This window comes from Phasianus colchicus, chromosome 1, assembly GCF_987193195.1.
Source record: "Phasianus colchicus chromosome 1, bPhaCol1.hap1.1, whole genome shotgun sequence".
Taxonomy (NCBI): domain Eukaryota; kingdom Metazoa; phylum Chordata; class Aves; order Galliformes; family Phasianidae; genus Phasianus; species Phasianus colchicus.
In genome coordinates this window covers 85,623,536-85,649,357 of record NC_143436.1, presented here as the reverse complement: position 1 = coordinate 85,649,357, position 25,822 = coordinate 85,623,536, and the positions used below count along the sequence as shown (strand labels likewise).

The following is a 25,822-nucleotide window of genomic DNA, read 5'->3' as shown; positions in this document are numbered from 1 at the left end:
AAGAAACAAAAAATGTGTGAAATATGCATGAGATGAATAAAAATATCCTAGAATGCAGCTGTTCTGTAAAGAACTTAAAGGTCAGAGTAGATAATCCACTGGAAATAAGCTTCTGCTTTGGTACTGCAGCAAGGAAAACATCTACCCATGTGCCAATGAGAAGTTAGGAATTAATGCGTAGTACCAATAAGGCTGTTCCTGCCATGTACATCAAGCTTTTCTGAAGAGTTGCAAGGGATTCAAAAAGTGATGTGACATCTGGATATGACCTTATACAAACAGAGGTGGGAAAAGGTCAAGCGAACCGTAGAGAAGGCACAGCCACACCTTGGGCATGATCTCTGCATGCATACACAGGAAAATTCCTTTGAAAGAAAATGGCTTTGTAATCCATCAAAGGATGGCAAAAGGATTAGGAATTTAATCTTGACAAATGCAGACTTGAACTAATTGTCAATTACTGCAACTTTTTTTATTAGTGATCTTTGTTAATCCCTGAGACGGTTTCCCCAATAATATGGTTGTTTTCTGCTGTCGTTTCTTCAAATCAAGCCTGTAGGAGATCTTAGGTGGACTAGAAGACATGGCAAAAGGATGGACAGAGATCCTTTTGGACTCATCAATATGGGAAGTTTGAGAGCAACATGTCATCAAGTCCTGAAGAGTGTGGCTCTTTGGAGACTTACGGAAATCAGTTCTTATTGCTAACACAAGCTTGCTATTTGAGACAGGCAGAGTTGCTACAAGGCAGATCTTGTAGCCTTCAGAGTGGTTTTAATGAGGAAGTGAAGTCAATGCTGTGTCCACAAAAGGGAAATATATATCTGCTTATGAATAACTGTTTTGTGGTTATTTCTATATCCTGCTTTAGGTATCAGAATTAAACATATATATATATAGTGTGTGTGAAGGGCTGTGCACACAACTGCGCTATTTTAGCTGCTAAGGAATTAACAGAGAAGCCTTCAGAGAGTTTACATGGAAGGTGATGGGAGATGAAGGGGCTTGGGAAAACCAGCATCAGCTGCTCCATGCTGGGAAGCTGGGAGCCAGAGGAGCAGGTGGAAATCCCCTGTGGATGCCAGTGGGGGTGACTGGATAAGAGAGAACCAGAGTTTGAGTCCTGGGAAGCAGACATTGTTGCTTCTCTGAAAAGGGGCAGGTTTCTTGAACTCTGCTGGCTCTTTGCTTTCCTCTGGAGGGAGGAAGCTATTATTAGTGATGTGCCTGGGGTCACAGCCCATCCAGCAGCTGGGGAAATAACAACTAAGAGTGTACACAGTGGACCTGTGCTGCAACCCCCTATATATAAGCAGGAAAAGGAGTCAATACAGGGAGGCTTGCAAAAGCAATGACCCATAATAAAAAGAGCAGTGCCTGGTTAGTCAGATCAAGCTCCTAAAATAGAAAGGCGCTTTTGATAAATCGGGAGGCCCCAGCGGAGCCTTCACTATTAAAATGTACATTTTTTCTGTAGAGTCCTCCAGCAATGTTGCTTAGAAACCAATGATGCAATATGACACTTATATTACAAACTTTAAATGTTTAATTCTGAGGTTAAGCCTTCAAGATACTGACAGGGCTACAGCCCTATAGGCTTGGGCTTTATTTGAGATGCAGTGAAATTCTAATGAGTAGATATTAGTACTGGCCTGCGTGCAGGGTGACCTTGAGTTTAGCACCTCTGCCCAGTTTACAGGGCCTCCTGGTGAGAGAAAGGCTCTCACATAGACCCATTTCTTGTTCTACATCTGGTTGACATCTGGGATGGAAGTGTCAGCCAGGAAGAACATAACATCTTCTGGCCAGGACAGACACAAATTCTATTCCAAACTGATGCAACTGATGTTATGTGCTCTGAGACCAAAGTGCTTATTGAGAGCAAATGAATACGAAGATTGCCATCTGCCGGCCTTTCAAACTGTGTTACTAGTCACAAGCCACTGGGAGTCTCACAGCCATTGCAGCCTGCTGCAGCTGGTTTCTTGATGTTACAGCTGCTGATGTACAGAATTCTTTGTCACAGAAATAGTTGTCTCCTTTCTTGGTGTTACTGGGAAAAGGAGACTTCATGAGCTCTTATCAATGAGTGAGGCCAACTTTCCTCTCTTGGAGCAGTGTAACCCCGTGGGGAAATTGTACTGAGGGCATTTTATGATGCTGAGGTTTAGAATTGTCCCATGAAGCACAATGGTTACCTCTCCCAGGTCATGAATTCAGCTACGGCAGTGAACTCACCAGCTGCAAGGGCCTGGTTTCTTTTCCCACATTTGTACCTCTGCACAACAGAAGGTTATACTGGCACAGGTCTGAGCAGTGATCCTAGCCTCCTCCTCCCTCCAGCTTTCTTTTTTCTTCTCCCTTCCTTTGTCTGGAGAACAGCCTGCCTATGTCAATCCCGTCTGGATAGAGGGAAAATTCTCTCCCGCTCTTGCTGCTCTGTTTTGTGGTATGAAATAGATTTAAGTAGGATGAAAGCTAGAGCTTATGCAACTTCTTTGCACAAATGCTGGGACTTCAGCTCCCAGGTCTGATTTCTCTGTTAACTGTTTTGTCCAAGTGCAACTGCTTATGGATTTGCACACGTGGAAGCAGATCAAGTAGAAATTGACCTGCAATACAATCAGCTAATTCACTTACCAGGAAAGGCTCAGCTCTCCTCTGCATTGGCAGAGGAACTTGAAGGAATTTCTGCCGGAAAACAGCCCACTGATTCAGATGAGGTTGATCCTTAGATATTTGTGGGCCTTATTATCCAGCCTAAAATATTATGGTTTGTAAACCTTTTTCTTTCACCCTGTAATTTAAGTAAAAAATTTCTTTGGTTCCTTCTTTTTTTTAAAGGCTTGTTTTGATTATAAAATTGAAGGGGTTGGAATCAAGGAGGATCCTGTTTAAAAAACAGGCTGGGCTACAGTTTAGCAAAAGAAGAGCCTTCCAAAACAGGGCTGTGCTCAGTGATTACTCTCAGAGATTACGTGTCAGAAAGCTTTATGGATGAATATAAAAATGACTGGTTACATGGCTGCAAACATTTTTGTTCTAACATTTTACTAGCCAGTGGCAAAGATTCAGATTTTCCTATGATTCTAAGTCAGATGAGCATTTAAGCATATACTGACGTTTCATCTCGTTTTGGTAACTCTCGTGGCTCTATAGAGGGAAGGGCATGGAAGGCAAGGAAGACAAGGCAAGGAACCAAAAAGTGGAATAAGAATTTAATGATTCTATCCATATTCTTTAGGTCAGACCGAAGACAGTTCAAGCCTGAAAGTGACATTCAGAAATATTATCGCCTGTAGATAATGCACCACACTTTTTTGTCAGGTTGTTCATGCTCACTTGCAGGCATTCATTGCCCTTTTTTAAAATTTGCTATCAAGAGCATTAACAAATTTCATCTTCTGTGAATTCACTCTTTTCTCCTTATGTGAATGAAGAGAATCAGATACTACTATGTTTAGCTGAGGGACAGCCTGTGGCTATCCCTTGCCTCCTCTGGGCTGAACTAAGTCTTCTCTGCAGTTTCTCCTCGAATCTTTCCTTAGTGGGTGGTAGAGGAGGGTGATACCTGTTTGTATGTGCGACCATCAAATAAGCAGATGCTCCAGAAGCCAGAGACCTGTAGGTCAGTTCATAAAAATGAGGAAAAGGAATATAAGTAGTTGGAATCCCAAGGCTCTTAATTTCTTTCCTTGAATCCAGCAAAAGTGTCTACTACTGCCCAGCTATGTCCAGCCATGTAGGAGGAGAAGATGGGCCTTTGAAGATGGAAGTGAAAACTGTGGAGGAATGCTCTTGGAGACAGAGCAGAATTGGCAAGTAGCTTCTTAAACTCAAATATTTAGAAAATGTAGGCAAAAGTTCTGGAGTCATTTAGAGCAGGATGAGGATCTATAGCCTCCTTTAAGAGTCTTCATTTTCCCTGAGAAGACCCATGCCAGCCTTCTGGGTGTGCGCTTTGGCTGGTGAATACAGATCTTGCAGAATTTTATTTTCCCTCTATGGCTGTGGAGGAGCAAAAACTACTCACCTGGGAGAAGAGATGAACTGCTAATTTGCTTAATCTCATCATTCTACCAGTGTACAGGGTCATAAATCAGTCATCTTTCTGCACTACTTTTGGAAGCAGAAATATGTGCAGAATGATGGAGGCAGCGAGTTCCTAAACCATAATTCATGAGATAATGGCAAGTGGTCAGCAGCTGGCAATACAACAATGCTGACTATTATGGTCCTTTCAACTGAAAACATACGAAGAGGGTGCAAAATGGTGTGAGGAGTCTTGAGACATGACATTGGTCCAGAGGGTTTGGGAATTACATTGTGCAGTTTTTTAGGCCAGTGATTTAAACTCAGCTCAGCTTGGAACCAAAGCCAAACTGATGTCTTGTGGATAAGTTTCCACAAAGCTGAAGACCAACAATGCAGTTGCATCCTAAAGTGGTTTTCTTACCAAGAAAAGCAAACAATTAAAAAAGCATCCCAATCCCTGATATGGTATCTTACACTGACATGTACACATCTATCTCTTTCCCATTCAGTAATACTGATATTAATTTTTAATCAAATGATAATAAGAAAAAGCTGGGTTTCTGAGATTGCTTCAGAAGCAATATACTCACATAAACAAAAAAGTTGCAGATGGGGTTAGCATACAGAGCAGAGGAAGGGAATGGTCTCTGCCATGCACAATCAACATCAGTATTTTCATTCAGGATATAAAATGCATTTTAAGAGTGGAAGAACTTACGCATATAAATTCCACAGCTCAGTTTTGTACTGCAGAGTGAGAGAGACATTTTTTTACAGTTATTGACGAAGGACATTCCAGCAACTAGTGAGATCTGGCGTTCATTATATATTTTGGGCTAGAATGCAAAAGCACGATCTGCCAGAAAAAAAATAAATGTGGTTGAAGCGTGTTTTATTAATACATTGCTGCTGTTCTTGGATTATATTCCCGTAGAGGCTCACATCTGAAATGATGCATCTGATATGCTATATACTAGATAGCTTTTCAAGGTTTGTTTTTGGATCTGGTTCCCTTTCAACATACAGATACTGTGTAAATTTCTATTTTTAAGCTTTCAGAGACGTTCTGTCTCTGCCCTTCTGTAGATCATTATTGCAAACTGTTTTTGCCCATGTTCTAAAAGCACTAATATAACTATAAAGCAATAAATTGTTGCCACTGAATCTGGTACCTCTTTGTGAAATGTATGAGTGGAGGGTGACATCCCAGTCCAGACAGCTTCTTTCCAAATAAAAAGGTCTGATACTGTCAACATTGCATTTCATTGCAGTGAATGTGCTGTTAGAAGAGAAGCAGTGGCAACACGCTTGTGCTTCTTAGCAGGAAGCAGACCTAGAGGAACAGAAGAAATGCTTTTGCTTCCCTAACACCTAAGCTCAGAGAGCTATATTAATAAAAAAAGCTCCCTGACACTTATCTCCAAAATGAGCAAAACAAGAAAGAGGGAAACATGTACAGTAGATTTTTTCAGGAAAATATACAATTAAATCTGATATTTCCATTTCTGGTTTTGCATTCTCATTTTCTTGTTAAAGACAGGCCCACACATTTTCCTGATATATGAACCAGCTGCCTTGAAATCAATGGCAAAGTTCCTGTCATCAGCAAAAATTCTTGGATGTTACCCATATTTATAAGATATGATTAAACCGAAAACTTAAGGGAGATCACAGCCTTCCAACGATTAAAGAGAAGGGAGAAAGAAATGAGAACGTAAATATGTTGTGAAAGAGATCCCAGGTGAAATAATTGGTCCAAATTTTCATGTCTGGATGTTGTTAGTTTTTCCATAATTACTACAGCAAGCTCCTGCTTTCACTGAGGGGAGGTGACCTGGTTTTGTTCCAGTAATAATAGAAATTTTAACACACAAATGACCAGAACTGCTAAAGCTGCTTTATACAAATGTGTCAGCGCTGGGAGAATCCAGATATAGCAAACATCATTTAGTCAAGTATAAAATTTTGTGTCCACGAACTCAAAATGGAAAGCAAAGAACAGAAAATTACTGTTTGTCAAGAACAGATTGCTTTAAGTGTCAAGTCATGTAAAAGTGTACAGTGATGCAGGTGTGGTTAAAACATGATTTAGGTGTCTTATTTCCTGCAAGTGTTTTAGAAAGTCATCTTGTTGGAGTAAGGAAGTCTAATTTACTCTTATACCACCTTTAGCTATATGAAAGTATCTGGCACAACACAGCAACTGATGTTGGAAGTCCCATTGTATTTAGGTCTCCAGTTCTCTTCATTGTTGTTTCTACATAGACAGTTAATATCAAATGGTTACATGATATAGATGCTTATGAAGTAGCCAACTCAATTCAGCTCCCATAGTGAATGATTTTATAATCCTTGGAAGCCTGAAGCCAAACGTCTGTGCTCTCCAAAACTGTTTGGAATCTGTCACATTTCTGCAGGAAACAAAACTGGTGACCAGATACAAAGTTAATTTAAAGTTCCTTTTTCACAGACTCTATTCTCCATTTTTTTGTTTGTATTACTGTATTATTGTTGCCATCCCAACCAGAGGGAAAAAAAAAAAAACAAAACACTGAAATCAGAAAGCAACTAAATCCTGTTATAGAGTAACAACATTACAATTTATCAAAAATTATCTACTGAATGAAATGTGCTACTTTCATATTTCCAGTAATGTCTTCCCTCTCAAAAACTCTTTACAAATATCCATAGTTCATTGTTGTCTGATGCTAAAACTGCAACTGACATGCTAATAGTGTTTGCCCTTAATCTCACCCTTGGAAATATACTATTACATCTGATATGAACTTTTTCTAGCTAACTGCTACAAATTAAAAGAGTAGAGAGAGCTTGATGATTTCACAGAATGGCTTGGGTTGTGAGAAACCTTAAAGATCATCTAGTCCTAGATGGGTTTCATCCATAGTAGCTATTGGTAGCCTGGCTGCTGCCAGGATGCTGTTGTAACAGCAATCAGAGATCTGAAGCATCAAAAAAAAGTTCTTCAGGAAAACTGGGTCTGTTGAAGGCAATAGGTGGTTACAGACAGACAAATACAAGACCTCAAGGAACAATGAAGCAATAGAGGCAGGAGGCTGTTGTGTTAGACATGAATGGCCATATACATGCCAGTCATCAGCGGTGTAGGAGTATCTTAGCATAGGGAAGCTTATAGGGAGTTTTTAAAGAACATTATAAAGAAGAAGAATGAGCATTTTTTCCCCAAATGTGAGTGAAAAAATGTGATTTTGCTCATCAACAATATGAAGCGAAGGGACAGAACTAACCCTCTGTTACTTAGTTCATTTAAGGCAAGTTCTCAAGTTTTTGTGTTAGAGGAATATTTCTTTATTGCTGTACTGGTAGCCAAAAATGTCTAACATCTGTGTGACTAACATCTGCATGCCATCACACATAGCAGATGGTAAGCTATGAAATGACAAGAAGCTTTGGTAATGGAAAGATCAACAGCAGACTGGAACACCAACCAGTACTATTTATAGAAGGAGAGATTTAATTCTCTTTGAGAAGAAAAGCTTAAGTGACAGAGAGACTGAGAGACTGACTGATGAAGAGAGAATGAAAGAAGCATATACATTAAGCTTGGGGAAATGATAAGCCAAAATGAGCTGTGATATGAAGAACCAGGGAACAAGAGATTTTTTATAGGGAAGGCTGGGGCAATAGAATCACTGGACAAAGGCAAGGCTAGCATGAGGGATAAGAGGCCATGGAAGTCGATGTATTAAAACTTTGCAAATAACTTCCCAAGGGGTGTGGGAAGTGCTTGTTGTATCTGAATTTCCTAAATCTGAGCTGGGGGGAGCATGAGAGAACATCTTATGAGCAGGGAAATAAGTCTTAAGTGACTGCATCAGCATTTTGTGTCTCGTCCATCCAGTTCTAGTATTCCATTCCTGGAGCATACATACTCATCCTCATACGCATCCTGTGCAGAAAGAAGTAAAATAGGAAGCTCCAGCTTCACATGCTTCTCCAACCCTATACTGAGACCTTCAGATCTTCTAGTTCTGGTTCCCTGGGGAGTTAGATAAATGTCTTCTGATTTTAATGACAAAAACAAGTCTCTTGCTGTCCCTGCTAGCCCTGGAGAACAGGCATAGCTCTGGGGATGAGAGCTGGTCTCTGTTACAGCTCATGCATCATCAACAGACTTCTTAGCTGAACCACAAAGGCAGAGCATCATCTCTGCCAGTCCTAATGCTGCCAGTGCAGCTACATGGTTGTAACTGTAGGCAGGCTGGAAGGCAAGTGGCAGTGCAGTTGTAATTTGGAGCTAAACTCAGCTGAGAGCAATGGCTGGGTAAAGTGGGAGGTGAGATGACTGTCTTGATTCTCAGAGCTCCTAGGAGGGTGGCAAGTTGGCTCCGAGCATTTATTTTTTTAACTGTTAAAGTCTGATGAGCTGATCTCAAATACATATTAATATATACAACACCTCTTCATATCAACTTTAGAAACTCACTCTTAGGCACAACTACACCACAGGCTTTAAGGAAGGGCAGTCAGTCAGTCATCTGCTTAAAGCTGGAAGCATGCCCAACAGATTTCCCAAGACTGGACCATGTTCACTATGAAAATAGCCCTAACTTTGCTTCTCTCCCTGGTTTCAATGAATTAGTCTGGTAGGAATGAGGATCTCACTACACTTGCAAGATCACTATGTAGGGGCAGCTGTAGAGAAAGAAAACTGGTCATTTGTGTGTGTTTGTCATTTGTATGGTCTGTCACTGTAGCATCTCTGACTGGGAACTGGCACCCAAGCCTTGTTCAGTGAATGTGGTAGATGAGCAGGTTCTCCAGAGTATCACATGTGAGCACAGCAGCTTATTAATCAACTTTCACAGCCTTGTGATTTGCCATTAGGCTATACCATAACTGTTTTGCAAGGCATCTAGTGACATATACAGATGCCTCAAACCCCCTCAAACTCTTGCTTTTCTCTTATTTTATTGTACTGAATTGAACATCTGTGATTTTTGCAAGAAAAAATAAATGTTCACACTTATCAGCAGTGGAATTAGACCAGAAGATATGAAAGGAGCATTTGATGCATAGGACGTGAGTTGTTTTCTTATTCTAAATGAAAAATAAAAATGTCTGCAATAACCTGTTCCCAGGCAGTGTTCAGTTCAACTTCAGGCTTCAGTGGGAGCCCATGTGATGCACAAGTGCTCCTCTGCTTTTAATATCAATTAAAAACATCAACAACAACTAGTTCAATTTATGTTTCATGCAAAATACCCCCCAAATTAGCATAATATGTATGTTACATCTGTTCTCTTATTTTAAAGCAAAATTAAAAAATCAGATGCCTATTAAAATGGAAGTCTTCCAGAGAAGTTACTGACAAGTTCACCATTTGATGAGCCTGCTGCATAGTAAGCTTCCAACTTTTGTAAATCTATGAGGAATGAAGGGAAAAAGAGCAACTCAGAATCCAGAGAAGCCAATAACCTCCTTCTGTAATCCTTAGCTGTCTAGAAAGGCACAAATCATTTTTTCCTCATACTTCTTAGCTTTAATATTTTGGAAAATGTTGAATTGTTGCTGCATTTTCTTACTTTGGTACTCATACTTTTTTCTCTACTTAAAAAAAAAAAAAAGATTAATGAAAACCTTATGTTTGAAAAATGTACTAAAATTCTGGGGAATGGTAAAGCTCTTATTATCCTGTGGCAAGCTTGTAACTTAATTTCCACCCTAATGACTGTTCTTACTGTAGCTCTCCTCTTGCCATCCTTGGACAGGTCATAGCAAGAAGTTACTTTGCATCAGCTGCATTCTCCTCATCCATTCCCTTTCGAAGGATTCTGGCTGTTTCATGGTGCTGTTGCATTTTTTTGCATTGAACAGAAAGTTTTGGAACAATTCCTTAATCTGAAACAGATGTCTCTTCCCTCATCTCCTTGCTAGCTAACTGCAGCCAAAGGATGGAGCCATGAAGGGATATGCTCTTCTCTCAGGAGCACCTGGCAGGGGAAAATGGTGCTTAAAAACTTCTCACTCTGTACATATGTGAGAGGAAAATGAGCACAGTAAGACCAAGAGAATTCACTCTTACCTGTGCTTCGTGCTGGGTGCTCCTTGAACTAAAGTAGTAAGGGTGTGATACAGGGACAAGAAGGCCTCTTTGTATGAGAAACCCATTTCAGTACTAAACTCTCTGACCACAAACCCACTTCAGTAGAAAGCATTCCTTTTCTGTTATTCCAGTAAGCAAGTGTAATAATATGCAATCTAGCAGGTCAGAAAGACATGTGACTAGGCATTGGTAAGTGTTTTTATTGGAATCAGTAGGACAATGCAGAATAATGCCATGGTGCCTTCATTTAGTGCATTCACTGACCCATCTCGGGCCGGTGTTTATACGGGGATCTGTACAGACTTGTATAAATACAAACCTCAGCCCCTGTCGCGCCATTCACAAAGGGGCTGTTGTGGCAGTGCTGGTTTTTTTGTTTCACACATTGTGGCCTATCTTACAGGATAATGTTGTCTATTTCTATTATTTCCTATTTGAGATCCTAAACTGAAAGCTGACATCTAGCAATATCCAGGACTCTACTATCAGTGGCTTCAAGGCACTTTTGAACTACATGCCTCATGACAGCCTTTGTGGTAGCCTCAGTTTGCAAATATGGAAACAAAAGCATAGGAAATTTCAGTGGTTTGATGCGTCATTTGCTATTCGGAACAGACATCAGCAATGTCATCTCCCCTTCCCTTTCTGTCTGTACAGGACACAGACTCAGAGCTATTGTTCTTGAACATGGTTGTATCTTTTTTCAGCTCTTCTCATTAATAAAACAGCAGACTATGCAGAGATGGGAGGAAACTACATCAATGAACATTTGGATGTTACTGAAATCTCATGTGTTACCTTGAGAAGGTTCCTAAGCATATGGCACAAGTATCTTAATTGTAAAATGCATGGCCTATAAACAATCATAATGTCCCATGAAAAGCAGCCAGTCTTACAACATTATGTATTTTGAACCCTGGAATGTATGATTCATCTTTAAAAATGTATTCTTTTCTGTTGCTGCTACTGGTGGGCTTCTCATCGCCTCATCTATGTATTTCTGCTTTTTCTGTTCTTAGCCACAAAAGTTAGGATTTTCATTCATGTCATTTTTCCATCTCATGGAATGCACAACCTTAGTTATGGATTTGTCTGTTGAATATACGACAGAAAGTAATACAAAAGTGTCCTGCTCTCTTTTCCTAAACATAGTCATAGAATCACCAATGTTGGAAAAGACCTCTAAGATCATCCAGTTCAACCGTCCACCTATCACCAGTATTTCCCACTAAGCCATGTCCCTCAGTACAACAATCTAAATGTTTCTTCAACACCTCCAGGGTCAGTGACATCACCACTGTACGCAGCCCATTCCAGCACCTGACCACTCTTTCAGAGAAAAAGTGTGTTGCATGGAGAGCCATAACTGCAGCACTGGTGTCATAGAAGGATTTTAGAACTTATCAAACTGGGCAGGCAGCTGTGCATGGAACAGGCAAACCAAAAATACTGAAAATCTAAGATCATGATAGGAAAGAAGTGGGGAGAACAGAGGGCAAGCTTCAGAGATAGCTGGCAGCTTCTAGGCAACATGGGCTTACAGAGTGCTACCTTGCTGACCAAAGCAGAAACACAGTGGAAATTTATGACAGGATGGAGGATACAAATTACAACCTGCTACTAAACCTTCCTTTCTTCTTCCCACTGGCTAAATTGAAATCTCCCTTCCTTTCATTTGAAACCATTTCCTCTTGTCCTGTCACCATCTACCAGTGTAAAAGGTTGATTTCCCTCATGTTTATAAACTCCCTTTAAATACTGGAAGGCCGCAATGAGGTCTTCCCACAGCCTTGTCTTTTTCAGGCTGAACAAGCCCAGTTCCTTCAGCCTGTCTTCATGAAGAGATGCTTCACCCCTTAGATCATCTTTGTGGCCCTCTTCTAGACCCTCTTCAAAAGCTCCACATGTTTCTTGTGTTAGGGGCCCCAGGCTTGGGTGCAGTATTCCAGTTGGGGCCTCAGGAGGACAGAGTAGAAGGGGACAGTCACCATCTTCTCCCTGCTGGCCACCCCTCTTCTGATGGAACCCGGGATACCATTGGCCTTCTGTGCTGTAAGCGCACATTGTTGGTTCATGAGAAGTTTTTCATCAACCAGGACCCTTAAGTCCTTCTCAGCAGGGCTACTCTCAAATATTTCTTCTCTCAGTTTGTAAACATATCTGGGATTACCTTGACCCAAGTGCAAAACCTTGCACTTTGCTTTGTTGAAGCTCATTAGGTTCACACGGGCTTACCATTTGAGTTTATCAAGGTCCCTCCAGATGGCTTCCCTTCCTTCTGCTGTATCAACAGCACTGCTCAGCTTGGTGTCATCAGCAGACTTGCTGGGGATGCACTCAGTGCTGTCACGTATGTCACTGACAAAGATGTTAAAGAAGACCAGACCCAAGACTCCTGGGGAACTGCTTTTTACCCGGTTCTACTTGGAGTTAGAGCCATCGACCACAACCTCATTGCTGTGACCTTCCAACTAATTCCTTATCCTCTGAATAGTCCATCCCTCAAATTCATTTCTTTCCAATTTAGAGATAAGGATGTGGTGGAAGACCATGTCAATGGCCTTGCAGAAATCCAGGTAGATGGCATCACTTGCCTTCCCTTTACCCACCTACGCTATCACTTTGTCATAGAAGGCCACAAGATTGGACAGGCACAACCTTCCCTTGATGAAGCTGTGCTGACTGTCTCAGATTACCCACTCATCTCTCATGTGCCTTAATGTGTCTTCCAGAAGGATTTGTTTTATGATCTTCCCAGGCACAGATGTGAGGCTCACTGCCTGTAGTTCCCCAGGTCCTTCTTCCATTCTTTCTTGTAAGTGTGATGTTTCCCATTTCCCAGTCCCCAGGGACTTTCCCAAACATGATGGAGAGAGACTTGGCAACTACATCAGCCAGCTCCTTTAGGACCCCGGGATGCATGTCATTTGCCTCCATGGACTTGTACACATTCAGTGTCATGAGTCTGTCTCGAACTTGCTCTGACTTTACAGTGGGGTGGAGTTTGCTCTCCCAGTTCCCACACAGAGGTTCGGGTTCAAGGATGTGAAGTTCAGGGATCTGAGAATCTTGGCTGCTAGTGAAGACTGAGGCAAAGAACTCACTGAGGACCTCATCCTTCCCCATATCTGTTGTAGCCAATCCCCCTTTCCTACTTAGCAGAGGAGGTATGCTCTCTTTGGCCAGTCTCTTTTGTCTTGTGTACCTTGTTTTTAACATCCCTCTTCAAGTTCAGTTCCAAGTTCAGCTGTGCCTTGACTTTCCTAATCCCATCTCTGCAAGTTTGGACAGCATCCCTGTATTCTTCTCAGGTGATATGTCCTTGCTTCCACTGTCAGTACTTACTCTTCCCTCAGTTTGACCAGCAGGTCCTTGCTAAGCCATGATGATTTCCTACCTCCTGTGCCTGCTTTTTTATTTCGATGGATGGAGAGCTCTTGCACTCTCAGAAGGGCATCCTCTTCATTTGGTTTTAAATGTTGCTCTCCATGCCCTATGAGTTTTAACTCTCAATGTGAATGTAAACAGCTTCTTTTTTTTTTTTTTTCTTTTGTCATGGGAGTGGCAGTGTTTATGACTGGCTAGTAAGTTAATTTTCTTGCCCATTTCAGTTCCACCTCTGCAACAGCCACATCTTAAATCACCACCTGCAGCATGCACTGTTGCCTCTCTTCCAACATATGTGAGATGGCAATGGCATTCCCAAATATAAGGAACCCAAAGACTCAACGTCAAGCATTTCAATCTCAGCTGTTGGCAAATTTGAAGTTCTGATGAGGAAAAGGAGAATTAGTATGTTGGAGATCTGGCCTAAGTGAATGACTTCTGAAAGAGCTCACATCTGTTTTGACTGCAGAAATGCCTTGAGTATGTTTTCCATTCATCTATGTTCAATAAATGTGTATTTGAAGATGTTTGACAGATAAGGCCCCTTGTGATGGCATCTCATAGCTAATTACCTGTTGTATTAGCTATTAATTCTGTTATTCCTAACATAAAATCTGCTTCTTGAGTCAGGTTCTCAAAAATAATACTGAGAATTATATTAGTGGTAAAATTGCCCAAATTTTGTCACACCCTGGAGTCTGCACAGATACTTACAGAGATTATTATTTAGGCCAGAAGTGCAATTTGAGTCCAAGGTGAAGACAAAGACTGTGAACTGCAGTATGTCAGCTCCAAATGTAAGTGGAGACCCTGTGCCCACAACCTTCCTCTTGAGCTCAAATGTCCCAGATGTCATCCTACAGAATAGGCAGGGCAGGCTTCTTGTTCCGTTTTCCTTTGTAATATCTTAGTTTTTGAACATTGCCTCGGGGGATGTCAGGATATGTGTAAAACACTGGGATGGGTACTGACAGTGTCTACAGGGCTCTGTGATATCAGATGATTTGAGAAGAGAGAGAATTTTTTTTTTTCTTCCCCAAAAGCGGAACTGCAAGAAGGAATTCATAATTATATTATGTTAGAACATGCAGCTCTGGTGGCTACAGGTAGCTCTTCAGGCAGAGATGCTCTAATTAAAGGCAAAAAGGTTTGAGGAACATGCGATTCCAGCTTATTTGAAAGACTGTGAGAGGCCAAAACTAATCCTAATAAAAGTAGCATAAAATATCAACATGAACAGAATTGTTCAGGGGATGGAATAAAACCATAGCAGCTATTTGTGCAGAGTTTTGCATACATTCAAACTGAAGGAGGCAGGACAGAGAGATTGACTAGTATGGACCAATAGGTATACTGCTGAAACCAGTGTAAGTCGAGAGAGTTAGACCCACCACCTAGATAATTATAATAGGTCTGTGTGGACAAAATTCAGCCATGTTTTTTTTATCTCTGATAAACAGGTGCCACAGGGTGAAAGAAAAACAGCTGAGCACTAAAATTAGGAAGCCTGATTGCCTGGGATCTAGGTTAGGAACTGAAGAAACAGTGAGGTCCTTACAAGCTTAGGAACCTAGGCTAAAGGTCAAATTACATGCCTGGAGCATTGGCTAGTGGCTGGTGTGGGAGAGGTGATGTGGACAGTGATAGAGACTTTCCACATATGCACTCTGCTGAGCATGGCTACCAGCCATCTTACTGCAGTCAACACATTTGTCACACTTACTCCCACTGGCATCCCAGTCATTTTCCACATCCAGTCACAAACAGTGGGATCCCAAACATTCTCATAAAACTAAGATTTGAGGGAAATGGAACCTGGTATTGATGTTATTGATGATCCACAACTCCATTTTGAATGATGTAGTTAAGGACAGAGACTGTTATAGATAAGAAACTCCTAGGACAAGATGTTATTTAGAAGTGATGTGCTTGAGTATTGCTCACCACTGAGAAGCAGGACAGTGCAGAGGAGGTGACTAAAGCATTATGGCAGAATGCAGGAGAAGAGAAGGCAATCGCCATGGGCCCTGCGAAGCACAGGAATACAATATGAGGACATGTTACGTGAGAGTGTGATGGAAAACTGAGCTGAAGTCTTACAGATTCATAAAGGAATTGAAGAAGGAAATGGAAAGCTTTAAAGGCATAGCCCCATACCTCTTGAAACTGGCAGATTTCAATAGCAGCCTACAAGTAGTTAAGGAAACTGAGGACCTGCTCTGTGTCAACGCTGAATCAATGGCATAATCTATTATTGATGTTGGAAGTTATAGCTACTTGATTTGCCAGGAGCTAAAAAGTGAAACCCCTTGTGTTGTTTTCACTGGGTTCAAATTTCCCTCATCAGACTATCTGCAGTCGCCAGAAAGCGCAAATGCCTACAGCCATCAGCCACTACCAATGATCTTTCTATGACAATTGAACTGGGCATTGGATGGATTCCCAACTATTTGTCAGATTTAATTTTTATAAAGAGCTTACATGAGGCAAACAGGAAGGCTAGAAAAAAAAAACAATAAATGATAATCTAAGAAGAGTCAGTGGCTTCTCTTTGAAGGAACAGTTGGAATGCTACTCCTCTTTGGAGAAACCATTAATATACATATTCACAGCCCAAATATCCTAGTTTGGGACAGTATTAATCAATACTTCGAGTGATGAAAGTGAGAATGAGCATGAAGAGAATATCTTCTCATCTGCTTTGCACACTGTTCAGTTGACCTGGCAAGCTGAAATACACCATGCATACCTGGGAGTCTCTTCCATTTTACTTGTTCTTTTTCAGCATAAAGGTAAGTTGTGGAGGAAGTGGAACCATCTGTTTAATCGTGGTATCTGATAAAAAGATACAGCCTTTCTCTTGGTTTACTACCTGGGTAAAATGTTTATATATATGAGATGCTGTATTTCTTTGTAAACCACTTCTGCAAGCCAAGCCAAGCTAATCTTCCAGCATCATGAATTTATATCCTTACAGTGGCTTCCTGCCAGCATCCTCTCTATTGAACTGTATTTACATTAGCACTGTAGAACATTACTTCATTCAAGCATCTGAAGTGAAGCACTCACTCAATGCACACACTTAGTTCTTGTTCATTGCCAGCTAGTAAGATGTTAGCAGATTGCCCTTCCCAGCTGGGCTCTGCCGTTCTGCATATAATGAGAATTAAAGACAGTGGTCTTCTAGGGTTGCTCAAGTTTCAGTGCTGGTTTTAATTGTTTGTAGCTGGTGTAAATGCAAAATATTAGACGATTTCCTTGGCTCAGATTGAAAGATGAATCCTTCTATTAGATTCACAGACATTACTTAGGTATCAGATCTTGGTTTCCTGGAGTCCGTATAATGATAAGTAATCTGGAGAATGGTTTGTTGCTTTTCAGTCTTTTTTTTTTTTTCTGTAACTTTCAAAGTAGAAGTATTTTCATTTTGTGGAAGGCAAAACCGGTAGAAGAGGGGCAGATAATATTATTGAACCTGGTATAGATCCTTATGTGAAGCTTCTTTGATTTGCAGAGTCAGTAGTGCAGTCTCAGTGACTGAACTATGACAATTTCATAGAATCATTAAGGTTGGAAAAGATCTCTAAGATTTTCTAGTCCCACTGTCAATCTACCAACACCATGCCCACTAAACCATGTCCCTCAGTGCTACATCTACACGGTTCTTGAACATTTCCAAGGACAGTGACTCAACCACCTTCATGGGCAGCTTGTTCCAATGTCTCGCCAGTCCATCTGAGAAGAAATTTTTCCTAATAACCAACCTGAACCTCTCCTGGCACAGCTTGAGGCCGTTCCCTCTAGATCTATCGCTATTCACCTCGGAGAAGAGGCAGACTCCCACCTTGCCACAGCCTCCTTTCAGGTGGCTGTAGAGAACAATAAGGTCTCCCAAGTCTCCTCTTCTCTAGACTGAACAATCCTGGTTCCCTCAGTCACTCCTCATAAGTCCTGTGCTCCAGACCCTTCACCAGCTTCGTTGCCCTTCTTTGAACATGCTCCAGTGCCTCAATGTTCCACTGCACAGCTATCCAGCCACTCTGCCCCAAGCTTGTAGCATTGCATGGGGTTGTTCTGACCAAAGTGCAGGACCCAGCACTTGGTCTTGTTGAACCTCATACAATTGGCCTCAGCCCATTGATCCAGCCTATCCAGATACCTCTACAGGGACTTTCTTCCCTCAGGCGTAGAGAAGTGTTATCTGCAAACTTACTGAGGGTACACTCAATCCCCTCATCCAGACCATCAATAAAGGTATGAAATAGGACAGGCCGCAGTACAGACCCTTGGGGAACACCACTCGTGACCGGTCACCAGCTGGATTTGACTCCATTCACCAGCACATTCAGTTTTTCACTCAGAGCACACCTGTCTAAGCCACGAGCTGCCAGCTTCTCCAGGGGAATGCTGTGGGAAACAGTGCCTGGAGAAATGAAAGACTGAAGAAGTCTGACTGTACTTTGTGTGCTCTGATGCACAGACTGTGTTACTTCTGGATAAGTACTTTAGAATGGAATTAAAATTATACATTCTCTCTATGTTCTAAAATGGCCTGCTGAGCACAAACTTTGTTCTCTTTATTTAAAGAGATGATTTGAAAAAGGATTTTTCATCCTTGAATTTCACTAAATACATTTAAATTACTCTCCTTGTCCCATGTCATGCTGTATTCCGAAAAAGCACTGGGACTTTGCTAGCTCACAAGAAGGAGAAAGCAAAAATATTTGGTCTCATCACAAAAAACGGATGAATGACAGCAACTGAAGAATGAAGTACATGCTTTGACTCAAATGTAAGAATGAAATAAATAATTCTCTCTGGAAATTTGAAAAACACTTTACTTTTAATGGTAAGAAATATGTGACAGCTAGTATAAGGAGAATAATTGTGTAATAGCTTTGAAATCTGATTTCTCATACAGTGATTCCAGTTCTTAGTTCCTCAGTGTTAACATGCAGACTTGGGTATTGAAGCGCTTTTCTCACAATAATCAATTTCAGGGCTGTGTGAAGTTTCTTAAAGTCATTGCATACAAGGTTTGAAGGAGATTAGCAGGAAAGATGGTAGTTTCATTATAATGTAGTCTTCTATTTTGATTTGTAATGATTTTTATCTTCATTTTGAGGAAGTGGCAAACAGAGAACGAGGAAATATTTTCACATCTTTCAGGGAGACAAGCAAAAAACATGAGTTGGGGGATTGTAAAGACAGCAGTTACAGTAACCTGCACTCCACTGTTCCTTAAGGTGGGCAACAAAGCAAAACAACTATTTGCCCCCAAGTTAAATGAAATTAATAAATTTTTGTGCTTTTAAGTTTGCCTTATGAATGTTTGTGTCTTCATGGGAAGAAAACACTTTCACATTCCAAAACCACTGGACTAGGACAATAATGATCTTTCCTGGAGATGAAGCCAGCCTCTCCCTCCTGGGTATATGAGCAGTTGCCACTCTTTCCTACTCAAGCAGTTTTCAAATGCTGCAAGCCTGATGGAGGGTGAGTTTGCCTCACTGAAGCAGGTCTTTGACTGTAAAGTGCAGGTGACACCAGTGGAGATGCATTTAAATTTGCCTGAGAACTTGACCTTATTTCTAATGATGAATATGTTTACTTCTTCTGTCTTACAGGGTCATCGCTGGTCAGCAATGAGGGAACATTAAAGAGTCTGGAAGTCCATTTTGGCTCTGTCAAAGAATGTGAGCACACTTCTGTTTATTTACTTCCCTCCTTCATTCCCTCCTTGCCTGTGGTGCAGATTAGAGGTAAAAGTCTCCAGAGAGTGGATTCCTCATTAAGATTCCCGATACCTCCTGGTATGCAGTGCCTGAGATTACCACATGAAGGGTATCCTGCTATTTTTGCCTCTGGTCCAGTCCCTTTGAAGGAACCCTGGAACACTTTACACTCATGCAGATTTATGAGTGCTGTGTACCCAGCCAGAGACTTTCTGACATACTCCTGTAAACTAATTATGGGAAACTCCCCCAGGCCCCTGTCGTTAAAAATACATTCTTAGCATTTCATGAACAAAGCTTAGTTTCCTCCTTCTGTTCCTATAGGATATGATCTATTTCCTGACAGATGTTTATCCTGAAACATCAAGTGATTGCTTCTGAGGAAAGTAAGTGAACAAAAGCATGCCATGCCACCTAGAATGAGTCACAATGTGAATCCTGAACCCCAGGTGTGATCTGAATTTCTCTAGTGCCCAAGGAATTTGATTTTCAAGATTTTGGTTTATTAAATCTTGTCTCAGTTGAAGACTGGGCACTTTGATTTCTGTAGCTGGTCATGAAACCTTCCTTTTCAATGCCTTCTTAGCATGGCTTTTGATCAAAATCCATTGCGCACCTGCTGACTGTTTGGATACCTGAATGAAATAAGTCGATCCCTCCAAGTGCTTGTGCCTTGCTTTCTCTTAGGCACTACAACACAAGGTGCCAAGAAAGACAAACAGATATAGAATAAACAAGAATGGGTCTTGGCAGGGGTAGAGTTCTGGCTCATATACGTAGAAAAACACAACATATGTTGGCTGACTATTATGTGTGATCCTAGGTGAAGGTGGCATGTGCATCAACTGTGAATGCCTGAACCAGATTTGGAGGTTATGAACACAGATGTAGGTGCTCTCTACACATACATCACAAACAATGCCCTTGGAAACACTTATTCCCCAGCTAGACAAGGAGCACAGGGCTAGGTGCAGTAGGGAGAATTAATTCAATTCATAATCTTAAAATTCATCCCTATGGAGCCATACTGAGATGCCTTCTGGCTCAGACAGGTGGTCAAGTTATCGCCATTTATCTGATTATCTCAGAGCAGCCGAGCTGCCATAACTGTATGCTTCAGTCTGCCTCACTTGTTAATTACTGTGTTTTAGCTCAAAATTCAGTGAAAGGCCCGGCATATGTCAACTAATTAACCTGAGCTGTCACATGGACTTGTGTTTGGTCAGTGAGCATAGTCTGTGTAGGAATTTCAGCTTCTTGTTGTTGTTGCTTGTTGATGGTGTCATTTAGGGTCCTAATCCCTGGTAGGGCCTGAACTTAGTGTGTTTCAAATGTAGTATATATGTGCACAGTAGCCACAAAGCTATTGATTTTGTTAACAGATCTTAAAATCTGAAGGTGGTGTTCTTCCCAACGCTTTCAGCTTGTGTGAAGGTCAAACACCAGATGATCTGCTACAGCACAAGGCCTTGAACTGAACCCTGAAATTATACGGCCATCTTCCAGCTATAAGGTTTTGAGTTGCCAAATAAAATGCAGTGGGAAAAATAATATGCAGAAAGATGTCCATATTTTCCATCTGTAAATGATTAAAACAAAGATTCTGGAAGAACAGACTTACCTATTTTGTAATAGTATTATTACTGAAGCTTTCTGTGGTACTGCGCAGATTTTGTGTTTCATTGTTGTTGTTTGCTTGTTTGATTGTTTGTTGGTTTCCTGTAAGTGATGGGTCACAGAATGAGACCAAAGCAGGAGGAGAACCTGAAGCACACTTTCCTTCCCTTGATGCATGATGAATAGCAGGCACTGAGGTAGAATCCTTTATGGGGTGAAGAGGTGAGAAGGCAGTCTTTTTACAAATGTTGCTGGAGATGGCAGGAGATGCAGAGGAGAGACAGTAAGAAAAAGGGAATTGAGAGACAGAGTGAAGGGACATTCAGGAAAGTGCTGATACATGTCCAGGCAAACTAAGGTGGGATTAGAAAACAATCCCAAAGCCTCCTTCTCTGCATCCTGTCCCACAAAATGATGTGCAATAGCAGACAGCCCCAGCACCACCTTGGTAATGCTGCTGATGATAATGGAACAATTCCACTAAATGAAGCTCTGGCTCTTGACTTTAGAGTCTTCTATTTACTCTTGTTATTGGTATAAATCCCTAAGGAAGCAGAGGAGCAGAAAATCAAGCTGAGCCTCTGGGAGAGCACTGGATAATTCCCAGTGTGAAATGGGTGAGGCAGTAACTGAGGTGTACAAAGTGAGGGATGATGTGATCAAGTGAAGAATTGGTGGAATTAGTTATCTACGTGTAGCAACTCCGCCCATTTTTCCTTTTCTCAGTAGTGTAGTTTGGCTATAAGCCTATTCCAGACAATCCTAGCTTTCTCCTTCCTTATTTCCTGCATTAAAGTTGAATAAGAAGTTGAATAAAATCAAATGATAAACAAACTGCGGGCTCAAACTTTCCCCTAGGATTTACAGAAAAAAGAATTGTAGTATTCTTTGTCCGTTTTTCTCCAGCTCTCAATCTTTTGTAGTTTTCCAACTTGTTCTGTAAACAGAACAGGCTTTCCTCTTTGGAGTTGATGCTGATAAATGGCCTAAGTGAGGGACCCAATGAACTTGCACAGTAGAATGGGGCACAGCTGGGTGTGTCCCTGTGATAATTACTATTTTTATTTTTCTGCAAGGGGAAAATGAGAGTGGGGAATGGGACCCCTTCCTCAGCTGGGGTCAACCACTGTCAGAGATAGAGTAACAAACAAAGAAAACACTCAGGGAAAAAAAAACATAAGTAATTTTCATGAGCTGTGGATTAGCTTATAATTTGCCATTGGGGTTCCATTCTGCAAGATCCCACTCCAAACCCACCACTTTCAAATAAACATAAGCTGAACTGAGTTTATACTAGGTAAGACTGAAAATCTGCACAAGGAACATCCTTTTGTGGAACTGAAGGATGGCATAACAGAGATTCTTTCCTTTTTTTCCCACAAAGATGTTGAATATAACAGTACTGCCGACTGCTCCAGATCCAGCAGAGCACATACCAGTTGGGGATCTTTTCCAATGTGCTCCTTTGAACAGGGTGCTATGTCTATATATTCTTGCTTTACTGAGTGTGTGTGTCTGTGGTATATCATCCTACTTCTTCATCAGCATCAGACAAGTGTTCTAGTGCCACTAAACATAAAGCATACGAGCCACAATCTCCTTGGCTCTACTACAACGTTTTGTACTGAAACGGTATTCACCCCTTTCCAGAGTCTTAGTAATGACTTTGTCATGAAAGCATGAGTTAATGAAACAGTCACCTCTGTAGCCACTTCCATCTACCTCCACTCCAGAAGAAACAAAAGTAGAAGCAATATATTTGGTGTCACCTTATCAATCTCTGACAGTGTGGAATAACTCCTACTACTCTACTGCTGATATTTAATTTGCTGTAATTTTTACAGTAGAAGAAAATTCTCCCTTCTTTGGAAGTCTACTCCAAATTCTAACATTCTCTGTAGGATGCACTGTATTGTCAGTAAGATGTAGACAGACATGAAAAAGTTGCTGTTGGAGCAACAAGAATGATGAGACTTAGAAAGCATGACCTGTGAGTAAAGGCTGAGAAAATCAGTTTTGTTTAGTCTAGAAAAAGAGAATATGGCAGGAGCAGGGGTTGGAAATACGATAGTCTTAAAAAATGTCTAAGTTCAGCAAAGAAGGTTTGTATTAGATCTTTCAAAAAGGAAGAAAAAAAAAAACAAAACTCCTAGCTGTAGGAATGGGTGAGTGCTGACAACCTAGAGACCTGCAAAATTATTTATGTAGGACATTCATAAGAATGAGCTGGAGGGATGAAGACTGGAGAAACTAGATCCCAAACTTTCATTGTGTTTCCAGTCACATTTTTGTGTATTGCCACCAACACAAATTTCCTTTTTAGTCTTGAACATTTTTAGCTAACTGCAGTCCACTTTTTCTTCTCCCTCCTTTATTATTCTCTCATGCCATTTCATATTGCCAGATCGAAACTCTGGGTGGCTGTAGACTCAAATAGCTCAATTTCTATAACTTTATTACGTTAATTTGAGCATGATGCTTTTGTCTTTATTTACCCTCACTCCCAGGGGAATAAAGGTCAGAATCTTGCTCTACTTCTGAACAGCACCTAGCATAGTAAGGTTCTTGTCTGGCACTGGGACTCTAAAGGTTGCTGCAGGTCAGTTACTACATACAGTAATAATAGTTATCCTCAGTCTTCAGAAAATATACTGGCTCTGTCTGTGGCTGCCCTTGACCAAGACTGGCATGTTTGATTTTTTGAACTGAATGAAGTGTTTCATCTGATTACCTAACGCTGCATGAAGTACACACTTGTTGTGTTTGAAGTATTTGCCAGAGGTCAGCAGTAGGATCTTATACTTCGGGGGAAAACATTGTGATACATACTCATTTTTGCAGTTTTGAGATAGTGTAACTGGGTTGTCTTGAAAGGAAATGACTGAAGACACGTAATGCAACTGGAACTTATGTGATAGGTCGCCTACATTAGCTGCCCAGTGAGGCAAGACCGGCACCCTGTAAAGACTATGTGAGATCAGCCCTCAGCCCTGAATGAAACAGATTACAGGCAATAGGTGGAGAATCATGTGTCCTGCTTAATGACAGTGGCTTTGAGCAAGTCACAGTCATCTTGTGCTTGACTTTAAAGAGGCATTATAGTGGCTAATGAGGAAGAAAGGGCTGAGTTGCTCCTCCATCCATGCAGGGGAACATAATGCTCCTGTGTTAACATCCAGATTTACAGCCCACACATCAACATGCAGCATAGCAGGAAATACAGCCAAGGTTTCCTGTAGAGAAGCTGGCAGCCCTTGGGAAACCCCTCCAGGACTTCCTCACTCCCTGCCTGCAGAATGGCAGACAGCCCATGGCCTCCTTGGCATCCCCCTCCTTTTCAGCCTTTGAGCGGTGACCCCCTCCAGAGCTTGGGCACTGACCCTGTTAGGGCTGCAGCCCCTTGCAGGAATGCTGTGGCCCGACAGGCTCTGTCTAGCTCTTCAGCTGAGCAGTGCCTGGCATGGCAGGGGCTGAGCTCACAGAGTTCATGTCCAAAAGCCAATACCCTCAAGCTGGGACAATTCAGAAATCCAAGCTGAGTTATGCCATTTTAAAAGATCCTGAGACTCAGCTGGGACACTGAGATCGCTCTGGTGGTGTTTCCAGCCTGCTACAATGTCACTGTGCTGTGCATGGCAGATTGCAGGTAAACCCATTGGTTCAGCTCTGCTCCTGGCTCTGCCAACTACCCACTGCTGTAAGGAGCGTGGTGGAAGGATCTGCAGGCCAGACATGGAATTTGTAGCAAGGATGGGATATAATTAGCCCAAACCTTCATCTAACTCAACTTCTGCCAGAGCCAGTGGAAGAAAAAGCAAAGCAGGTGAGGAAAACATGCCAAGCACAGTATCTTGCCATAGCTGGTTGTTGTTTGGAGGCAGTGTAGAACTGGGACCACTGATCTCCTTCCACACAAATACCTGTGGGTATATATCTAGCCCTACATTCACACTTGGTGATGGCAGCTCCAGTTGGCTTGAAATGCCCCTGTCCAAATTATGGCTGTTTGTGAGAACATGGGTCAAGATCTGGGGAATTTTTTTGTTCTAATGCTGATCTGTTGAAAATTTGGGACACTTGTCTTCTGGTAATTAAGCCCTTTTTAAACAATTTTAGCTTGAACATATGGCCTTCTTTCTGTCTCCATTCTACAGCATCCTCTGGAGCTGTAAGCACTTCTATCGTGCTTCATCCTTCACTTGCTCTTCCACCTCCAACACTGGGGCTTTAATAGCTGCCATGCAAGTATGCTGTTTTTCAGGCTTTTCTCTCGCTGACTCATTGAGAAGAAATTGGGATTTAAATCACAACGTAGTGTGTTGATAACATTTTCTCTTACTGCGTGATCGTGCTGGCTCAAGCTATCTTGTATCTATCCAAAGTTATTGCAGACAGACAAGCTTTGATCTTTCCAAAAGTGCAGAAGAAGATGTTTGCCCACAGTGTACTGTCTCTCCTATTATTTCAGAGCCTGGAACACAATAATATCTTATGGAGAGCTTTGGAGTTTAGATTACAGCCCATTTATTTATTTTGCTGGAGCACTGTCCCATAAGGAAAATCCTGTGCTGGGTTTAAAGAGCCAGACAATAGAGCAGCCGTCACATTTGGATGTTGCCTTTGAAAGAATACCCTAATGCTACATCACTTTGCTCTACTGGGTTCTGCTCATGTTCTTCAATGGCAAAAATCACAAGATTGGAATTAGTAAAAGGGCTTTAGCGATGTTTAATGCAAAACATGTTGAAAATGAAAACACCAGCTAAACTGTGCTGAAAAAGCAGCTCTCTGGTTCCTAAGTTTCTTCTTGACCAGTGGATGTAAGCATTACCTCACAGTCATTACAGAGTCAGACAATGGATCCTGTGTCTCAGACTTTTGCGGGAGAAAATGTAACATTAGGGTAACGTGACATTTCTGTATGTCAAAGATACACTCCATCTCTTACCACTGAATGGGGCCT

General features: G+C 41.4%; 1 protein-coding gene across 12 annotated transcripts in view; it reads left to right on the top strand.

Annotated features, from left to right (window-relative positions):
* SLC35A5 (solute carrier family 35 member A5) overlaps window positions 1-25,822 on the top strand; it is a 133,257-nt gene that overhangs the window by 40,106 nt on the left and 67,329 nt on the right. For all 12 annotated transcript variants that reach the window (XM_031613134.2, XM_090150976.1, XM_031613131.2 and 9 more), the window contains exons 8-9: window positions 19,135-19,203; window positions 19,567-19,628. The gene's annotated coding sequence lies outside the window, so the exon portion shown is untranslated. The remainder of the gene's footprint in view (window positions 1-19,134; window positions 19,204-19,566; window positions 19,629-25,822) is intronic.